General features: G+C 31.4%; 1 protein-coding gene across 1 annotated transcript in view; it reads left to right on the top strand.

Moving 5' to 3' along the window:
- tobi (target of brain insulin) overlaps positions 1-8,763 on the top strand; it is a 210,036-nt gene extending 201,273 nt beyond the window's left edge. The window contains exon 11 of the mRNA XM_067052159.1: positions 8,750-8,763. The gene's annotated coding sequence lies outside the window, so the exon portion shown is untranslated. The remainder of the gene's footprint in view (positions 1-8,749) is intronic.
- The last annotated feature ends 268 nt before the right edge of the window (positions 8,764-9,031 follow it).

Here is a 9,031-nt window from a genome sequence, read left to right as displayed (position 1 = left end):
TTTTTTATTTTAGTATGTATGAGATCATTTATCATTATTACCTATTGCCCAGAACTGTGTGGCAGATTGTAATATCTATCAATAAATAAATCTATCTATCAAAAAAAAAACAAAAAAAAAAAATATTAGACGGCAATGTGAGATCAGACCATCATTCATAGTCACAGCAGTAGATCAGTTTACCAAGAACAAACAAATAGATACATTTTACGAGAATTAAAACTACCAACACTAGAAAACCTAAATGGAACATCATTAAAAAGTATAATAAATTTGCTAAAATATGAGCCTTAATAGAGCTGGTTACATCCAATTGTTTCTGAGACATAGATTTTCAAAAGGCAACATTTCATGAAAAATTTACTGAAAAATCAGAAGTTGGTTAATTTATTTTGAGAAATCAGTATCTCAAAAATCATTCGACGTATAGTCTATTAGCACTCAAATTAAAGCTAGTTTAATGTAGTATAGAGTAGTTTATAACGTTTATATTTGTAGTAGTAGTAGTTTTTATGATATTTGACAAACAAAATTCAAAAATTTTATTCTTGAAATCTTATATCTCAGGAACTATAAGACTTACGTATATGTGCCAATACTCAAAATACAGGTAATATAACTTACTATAAATTAGTTTATTACACGTATCATGATGAGGATAGTAGGTTTTATGATTTTTTTAAAAATATTTATTTATTGCTATTTAAATCTGTACATTATAATACATTTAGTAAATCTCATCTAAGTTAAATTGGAGTGTTAGAGGTGAGTAGAGAAACTACCCATTGGTAGCACTCTCAATGACATTTTACATTAGCTGGTCTCGTGGCCATCTTCTTTTCAGGCCCCTCGGAGGATTGTCAGGAATGGAAGAGGATGCAAGATTAGAAACTAGTGGATTTGAGTGGTTCGAGAGTTTATAATGGAAGGAGTGATATCTAGTTCGGGCTAGATCGGTTACACAGGGAACACTAAGGTCTTTATGTATGATTTTATTTGTGACAAAGTAAGGAGCATTGAGGATTTTACGAAGGATTTTTTTTTTTATGATATAAATGAATATAAATTTTTCAGAAATAATTTTTATTCAAACAACCATAAATTAATTTATTTTAGCAAATGTTTAAAGAAGTACAACTCCTAGGAAGATAAACGCCATAAACTACTTTACAGAACATTAAAATAGGTTTAATTTGAGTGCTAATAGATATACCTACTATACCTCGAATGATTTTTGAGATATAGATCTTCCTTAATACATCCCTAAACTTCTGATTGTTTAGTGCACTTTTGTAAAATGTTATTTTTTAAGAAGTTGTATCTCGGGACTATTGAATGATAGCTTGAATGAGCTCTACCGAGACTCATATTTTAGAACATTTACTCTACGATGTCCTCTTAGGTTATCTAGTGTTGTTAGTAGTTTTAAAGATATAGATCTCCGAATGAAAAATCATTTTTTTTAAACGTTTTAAACAGCCAGTATTTTTTATTCCCCGTACCTATACTTAGCCCACTATTGAAATAAAATAAAATAAATGAATAAAAAAAAAAAATCTCTTAAAATATATACAAACAGAAGAATAAACAAAATGAACATAATCAAACTATCTCTATGAAAAATAAATAAAAAAAAGAACATAATAATAAAATAATATAGTCTCTAGTCACATTTACACTCTAATATACAATATTTACACAATCGACCTGAGGATCCCTGAGCCCACTCTATCCCAAAAAGATCTCAACGCATCCCTCTCGCCGCATCACTGGTAGTTAGCCAGTGGAGGCTGAGCAAGTGCACTAAATCCGCAAACACTCAACTTGAGTGGAGAATCTGACCATTGCCAAAACTTATGAATATATTTAACACAACACAGTTGTTCATTACGTTTACCTTCGCAGGAGTAGTAGTTTTTATGATATTCGACAAAATAAATCCATAAAATGTTGATTTCTAGTTGTTCAGACAATCTTTTTGAAATATATCATTTTTTATTCCCCCTACCTATACTTGGCAGACTCATCAATTTTGATTAGTGATTATACATAGTTTTCATTAATGTAATCAAAAATTGGGATGAAATAACTGCATTTTTTTTTCTCTTGGGATCCTGTACCATTTGAAATCATTTAATTGTTTTTTCTTTTTAGCCCTGATGAAGCCCTGCTATGTGGGTCGAAACATTGGCTCAAAATTTTTTCGCTGGGTTAAGTTTTTTTCTTCCTTTTCCATTATTATACACGGTCAACCATCGATCTTCTGGTTAAGCCTACTCAATTTGCCTTTAAATAAAAGCTTATTAATTGTTAATATTTTTTAAAATTATATTTATTTAATACTGGCCAGCAAATTTTTTTTTTGAAACCGCACAGACACCACAAAGGTTGAAAAATAATTATAAATAAATAAGAACGAAAAAATAAATACTAAATAAAAAACATTTCTCTAAAATTATTATATTAAAAAATATATAGTTATAATTATAAATAATTTTCCTAAAATTTTGGATTCATAGCCATTTTATAAGATGAAATGTCACAACCTGACTGATTATGGCTTGCCCCTCCTGGTTTTAATCCAGGGTACATCCTTGCTAATGATTATATTCCCTAAAGGACAGTTGGAAGAATAATAGTTTTGTAAATTCTTACTTTTAAGTGACGACTACGACATTAACTAGACATACGGTATATACTCCCAATGCATTACAAAGACCGATCAACATGACTATAATGACTATCTGGACATACGGAGTTGAGCTTTGGGGCTCCATTAAACCATGGAATCTCTATGGTATTTAATCCTTAATCTCCCTACTTTGTCACAAAGTCATCGATCAGAACTTCTATGTTCCTTCCATGGTAAACCTTCTAATCACCCTAACCCACTTTTTTCTATCCTGGCTTCTCCTTCATTACCTGTTAATCATCCTTGGCGCTTGAAATGTTGATTTTCTCTAGAAATGTTAATGGAGTTCTATCAAGGGGTAGATTCTCCACATGTCATTTTATAACTTATAGCAAATTAACTAATTTTATATATTTTTATGCAGTTGTAAATAACAATAAATAAATTATTTAAAAAAAAATTCTGGACAGAAGATGCCAGTATTATCTTTAATCTCGATTATTTATTCTTATCAATCTTAAAATGAATAGCTCAGAAGATAAGCCAGAGTGTTTATACTAAGAGCTTAATTACTGTTTTTTTCTAGATACTTCTTTTTGTTCCAAGGGTTTTCAAACATTTTTAGCCCACTTTTAATGCTCATAAAAAAATCCACGTTTCTTAGATTCTCTCCATTTATAGCTGTAATTATGACAACTTCTCCCTCTCTTGTCATTTAATTAATGTTATGTAAATCCAGAGCAATAAAATAAAGCAAAGCTGTAGAAGATGTTGTAGGCTTGAGATGAAGATTTGTGACCAGCGCTAACTTCCATTGCAGCCCTGAGTTATGCCTCCAGCGCAATCCACTTGATGAGAATTGATGTTTTTGTGGAGGTCTCTTCAACTGTTGATTTATCTACAACTATATTTCGATATTTCGTCGTTTACGTTGAAGATGAATGGGTGTTACTGCACAGTCAATGTTAAACAAAAATGATTAAAAAGAAAATCTCAACTACTTCTTAATCACTCAAAAGAGACTTAGCATGATTTTCCAAGATTGATATTTTAAAATCCATTAAATAATTATACGCAATCAATCAGGCAGTAAATCCAAATTGGAATTTCAGATTTATCGAGGGTTTGACAAGGGTTGTTAAAGTCCAAAAGAATTGTTACGGTTGTCATGGTGAAAACAAAACACGAGCGATATGTACTGACGGGTGGGTTTTAATTTTGTGAAGGTGACAGTTTGATTTTGGGACACATTACGATTGTTCAATGTGAAGTGGTAATAGTTTAAAGGCCCTCTGTTTTTACTGTTTGAACCTACTTTATAGTCCATTAAACTAGCTTTAATTTGAGTGCTAATAGACGTCTGTACGTCTCATAGTTCCTAAGATATAGATTTCTCAAAATAAATTAACTAACTACTAATCTTTCAGAAGATTTTTAAGAAATTTTGCTTTTTATTTTTTATTGGACGTAAATAGCTCTTTTAGGGCAATATCTCATTATTAATATATTATAATATATTAATATCTCAGCATATTTACTCTTCTTTAAATAATGTTCTCTTAGATTTTCTAGTGTTATTACAGTTTTTATGATATAGAGCTCCGAATGAAAAAATAATATTTTATTAAGGTTTGAAACAGCCATTATTTTTTATATCTAACTATACTTGGCAGACTCATCAGTTTTTACTAGTAATTATACATAGTTTTCATTAAAGTAATCAAAAATTGGGGTAAGATAACTGCCTTTTTTTCTTCCTGGCTCCCGTACAATAACTAGTTTTCGGGGTTCACCTTACTAGTGACCCTCACCCAACATATCGAATCGACAACCGCAGTTTATGAGAGGCGAAGTGAGAAATATAATCGATATGCGCATATCGATCTTCGAGCATTTACTGTGAGTGACTTTTTTTTCTCCCATTCTTTCATCGAGCTTCATATTTTTTTTGTGTAACGAGAAATGATTTTTTTTGTGTTTTACATATATATTAAAATATTTTCTTTTTTTACTTCACATTCTTAATTTTTTTTATAACAACATTATCATTCATTTTTATTTATTTATGTATTTATTTATTTAATGTAATTTACAACTGTACAAAATAATACAATAAGTAAATATGTTGTATGTTTCATATACACTTGAAAATCTTGGGAGGGAACCATCCATTGGTGGTACTTCAAACATTAATTTAAATTAGAAGGTCCCGTGGCCATCTTCCTTTCAGTCGCCTCGGAGGATTATCGGGGATTGTTAAGGATGAAAGATTAAGAATTAATGGGTTAGGATGAGTTAGTGACGTAATAAGGAGCATCAAGGATTTTATGTAGGATTTTGGATTGTAAGGATTTGATGCGGGAGGAATTTGATTGTTTGATAGAGCCCCAGAGCTCAATTCCATATGTCCAAATTGGTCTGATTATCGTAGTGTATAATAATTTTTTGTAGTGAATGGGAAGTTTAGGGCGTTTGTCAAGTAAGTGTTGTAGCAATCGGAATCTACGAGCAGTTTCTTGTCGTTTCAGTCTTGTGTGTGGATTTCAAGTAAGTCTCTTGTCAAGATGGAGTATTTAGAAAGGATACTGTAGGAAAGAAGGGTAGAGGTTTACGACGGACAGTAAAGGTGATCTGATGGGATTTGTCAGGATTTATTTTGATTCTCCAGTTTTGAAACCATTCTTCAATAGATGTTATGTGTGCCTGTTGTGTTTGTGACACATTAGTTGGGTCGTTGTTTACAGAAAGTATACATGTGTCATCAGCGTATGTTGTTAGGACTGTGTTAGGGTGGGTTGGGATGTCAGCTGTATAAACCGTATAAAGACATTTTTTTTTTAATTTCATTGTTTATATTTTAATGAAATTAAATTGTATATCACTTGGAAAGTATTTTGGTTTGTTTTTTGTGATATTCATTCAGGTCCTCAGTTTTTTATATTTTGTAACCCGGACCAGCGAACATTTTTCTCTGGGGAAGAGGTCAGTTTTTTCATTCACGAAAAGCCCCTCGCCCCAACAAGGATATTACTAAATTATTAATATAATTTTGAATTACGATCGTTTGGAATTCTGATCGTTTGACTTTAAGTGAGGCAAAACGTCAGCAAATAAATATTTGTTTATTATTTTTAGTTCATTTTTGACCCCTCTCTCGACCATATCTTTCATATTTTAAATATTTATATGTATAGATGTGGTTTTTAGTTTGCACGTGCTGGTGTGTTGGTGTTTGTTAGCTTGTGAACGCTTGTGTTTCTTTGTGCAATTAATTAAAAGTTTTCCGCAAACATTAGCCAGAGCTCTCCTGCTAACTCCCTTACGGTAGATAAGAGCGAACCGTTAGAAAGCCCCCCCCCCCCTTCCATATCCTGGAGGTAGCAATGCCTTCGTTATCTACCTCCCTCCTGCCTCCTCCTTGCTAATTAAAACAGCTTTTAATGAAACGGCCCCTCGCCCCCCCCCAACTCCTGGTAACAGACTTTTTCTCACTCCCCTAATTGGCATGTTCTTTTGTCCTACCTCGTCCCCGTTGTTACGCAGCTTATTCTGGAAAAGTTTACTTTGTCCGCTTACTGATTTTAGTGTATGTTGACGCTGGAGCCGTATATTCCTCGATGATACGTAAATATGTTTTCCTTATTTATTGAATTTTATGTCTATATAAAAGTGTTATCATTGCCCTCGTAACTTATGTAAAATGTCATTAGTGTGCTACCAATGGGTAGTTTCTCTACACGCCTGTGATTCTCCATTTTAACTAAGATCAAATTTACTGAATTTATTATGTAATATATAGTTGTAAATATTAATAAAGATAAAAAGTATATATATTCTTTATTTTTTAAAAATAAATAATTTAAATTCTATCCATTATAGTCTCAAAACCTTTTATTTCTCTTATAAGTCCAACGTTTCGGCCAATCCGGCCATCTTCAGGGACAATCTTACTACAACTTTGAAATTTAAAGTTTTAAGGAATAGTGTCTGATGATAAATGATTTTGATTTTGTTATAAGTGAATATTGACTAATTAGAAATTGATGTTTTTGACCTGGGCAGAATAGCCTGTATGTAGTTTAGAGTTTTTTTTAATATAAATTCAAAGTTGTAGTAAGATTGTCCCTGAAGATGGCCGGATTGGCCGAAACGTCGGACTTATAAGAGAAATAAAAGGTTTTGAGACTATAATGGATAGAATTTAAATCATTTATTTAAAAAAATTTACCAGTCTCAAGAAAATATTAAGATTATAAATATATATTCTTTATTTTATCTCTAAATATTTTATTTTTTATTTATATTCTTTTCTTAGCTTCGCTGAACAAACGTTTATATCAGAGGTAGTCTGTTTTTTATGCTCTTTATTACGTCACAAATAATCTCATCCATAAAGACCTCAACGTTCCATTATATGCAAATTTAGTCCTTTCATTCCAAAATCCTTACCCACTCAAACCCATTAGTTCTTAATCCGTTATCCTTAAAGATGTTCTAATTTAAAGCAATGACTTAAATACCACCAATTGGTGGTTCTTTTCCAAGATTATTCACCATTCTGAAATTAATTGATTGTATTTTTTTTATTCAAACGTAAATTTCAATAAATACATAAATTATTTTTTAGCTACATGTAATTATGGATTAATTTTAGATAGCATATAACACGATCTTAAAACTGTTTCTTTTTTAAGACAATCCTCAGTGAATGTGATTTTTGCCTAGTTATCTATAGGTGACCAACCTATTCTAACCATGATGGGGGATCAGATTTTTCATTTTGTGGAACAACCACACACGGATTCGAACCGGCACCGCCCGCAGATCTCAGAACGAAGGATCCAGGCCTTACCATCTGAGCTACGGACGGTTCTAAAACTGTTTTATCTGCAAGGATTCCCCCAAATATATATGTTTTTTAATTTACTATTCTGAATATTTCTATTACATAGTTCTTCCAATAGCACTTCTTCATCATTTGACTTCTTCTGATCCTATATGCTTCGTAATCTAGAGCTCTTTGGAATGTCGCTTTGACGAACATCAAAGATATAAAGGAGTTTGGAACTTTGTACATTACGGGGGGGGGGGGCGGGTCTAATAGCACCAAAACTACTTCTACTTAAAAACATAACTCAGCCGGCAAACCCTAAAGTCCCTCCTTCTACTTTCAGAAACTTTAGCAACTAAATTATAAACTGAACGTTTATGAAACCGCGGTTGCCAATTTGTGTTTCGGGAAAGGTCATGTCTTTGAAGCACTATAATCATGAAGATTAGTTTGAAGAAAGGGAATAAGAGATAGAACTATCCTTAGAGTGCTGTCTATCTATAATGCAAAGATAGATATAGATGGATATCTATCTCTGCATTATAGATATCTATAATGCAAAATTCCATATTTAGAGTCATGAGGAGGGAATATTCCAGCTTAATTAATGAACTCCTATCTCTAATGAAATACGTGGTTTATGTGTGGTGTGAAATACCACTCACACAACTTTGCTAATCACATTGGCTACGAAGAACAGAATAATTTCTTGCTATATCTTTGCTGATTTTAGTGCGATGAAGATGTTATTTTTATTTACTTATTGTTTTCGTCCACTATATAGAGTTCTTCGTTAAAAGAGGGTAAATATAAAAATAGCACAAAGTAAAATTCACATGTAATACCCGGAAAGTTTGCAAAAAACTTATACTTTTTTATCTAATATATAAAAATCAATATTTGTTTATTGTTACTTTATGCACTGCCATACCGTTTATCCGATTGTCATGGGAATTTTTTGTAAATGTTCAGGATTTTCCCGGGAATTTTACAGGGAAGGTTAAGGCTGGTCCCTTAAATCCCTTGGAACAAAAGAAAATTAACAAAGTTAAGCATTCTTCGTGCTTAGTGCAGAAAGTAAACATTTATTTCCTGGTTAATATATGCCAATAGATTTGTCTCTTGCTGAAGAATCAGCAAAAAAATAAAATATTACTTATCCTATTTAATGACTTTTTTATTCATTAAAAAGAAAAAAATAATATTTTGATTTCAGTAAAAGGGGTAAAAAAAAATAGTTTTATGAAAAAGCATATCACATTCGCCATAATAGGGCGAAATATTAGTTTTAAAAAAAGAAAATCTTTTTGAACATTTTATTTTATATTTTCAGTTATGTTTTATTAGATCCCATTTGTACTCTTTAATGCAGTTTATATAGCCTTAATCCCCTGCCACGTTTGGTGTACGTTGGTTGAAGTTATTTCTATTATTTTGATTTTTCAAAAGATTTTGGCCTGAAAACATTTTTATCAGAGTTTATTTGTCATATCTTTTATTCTTGTTTCTCTAAATTCTCACCATTTATTTAATAATTTTTATATTTACTATCCTTCCTTTTCATTTAT

This window comes from Halyomorpha halys, unplaced genomic scaffold, assembly GCF_000696795.3.
Source record: "Halyomorpha halys isolate HHAL.00 unplaced genomic scaffold, Hhal_1.1 Scaffold83.1, whole genome shotgun sequence".
NCBI classification, from domain to species: domain Eukaryota; kingdom Metazoa; phylum Arthropoda; class Insecta; order Hemiptera; family Pentatomidae; genus Halyomorpha; species Halyomorpha halys.
This window is presented reverse-complemented; position numbering and strand designations above follow the sequence as displayed.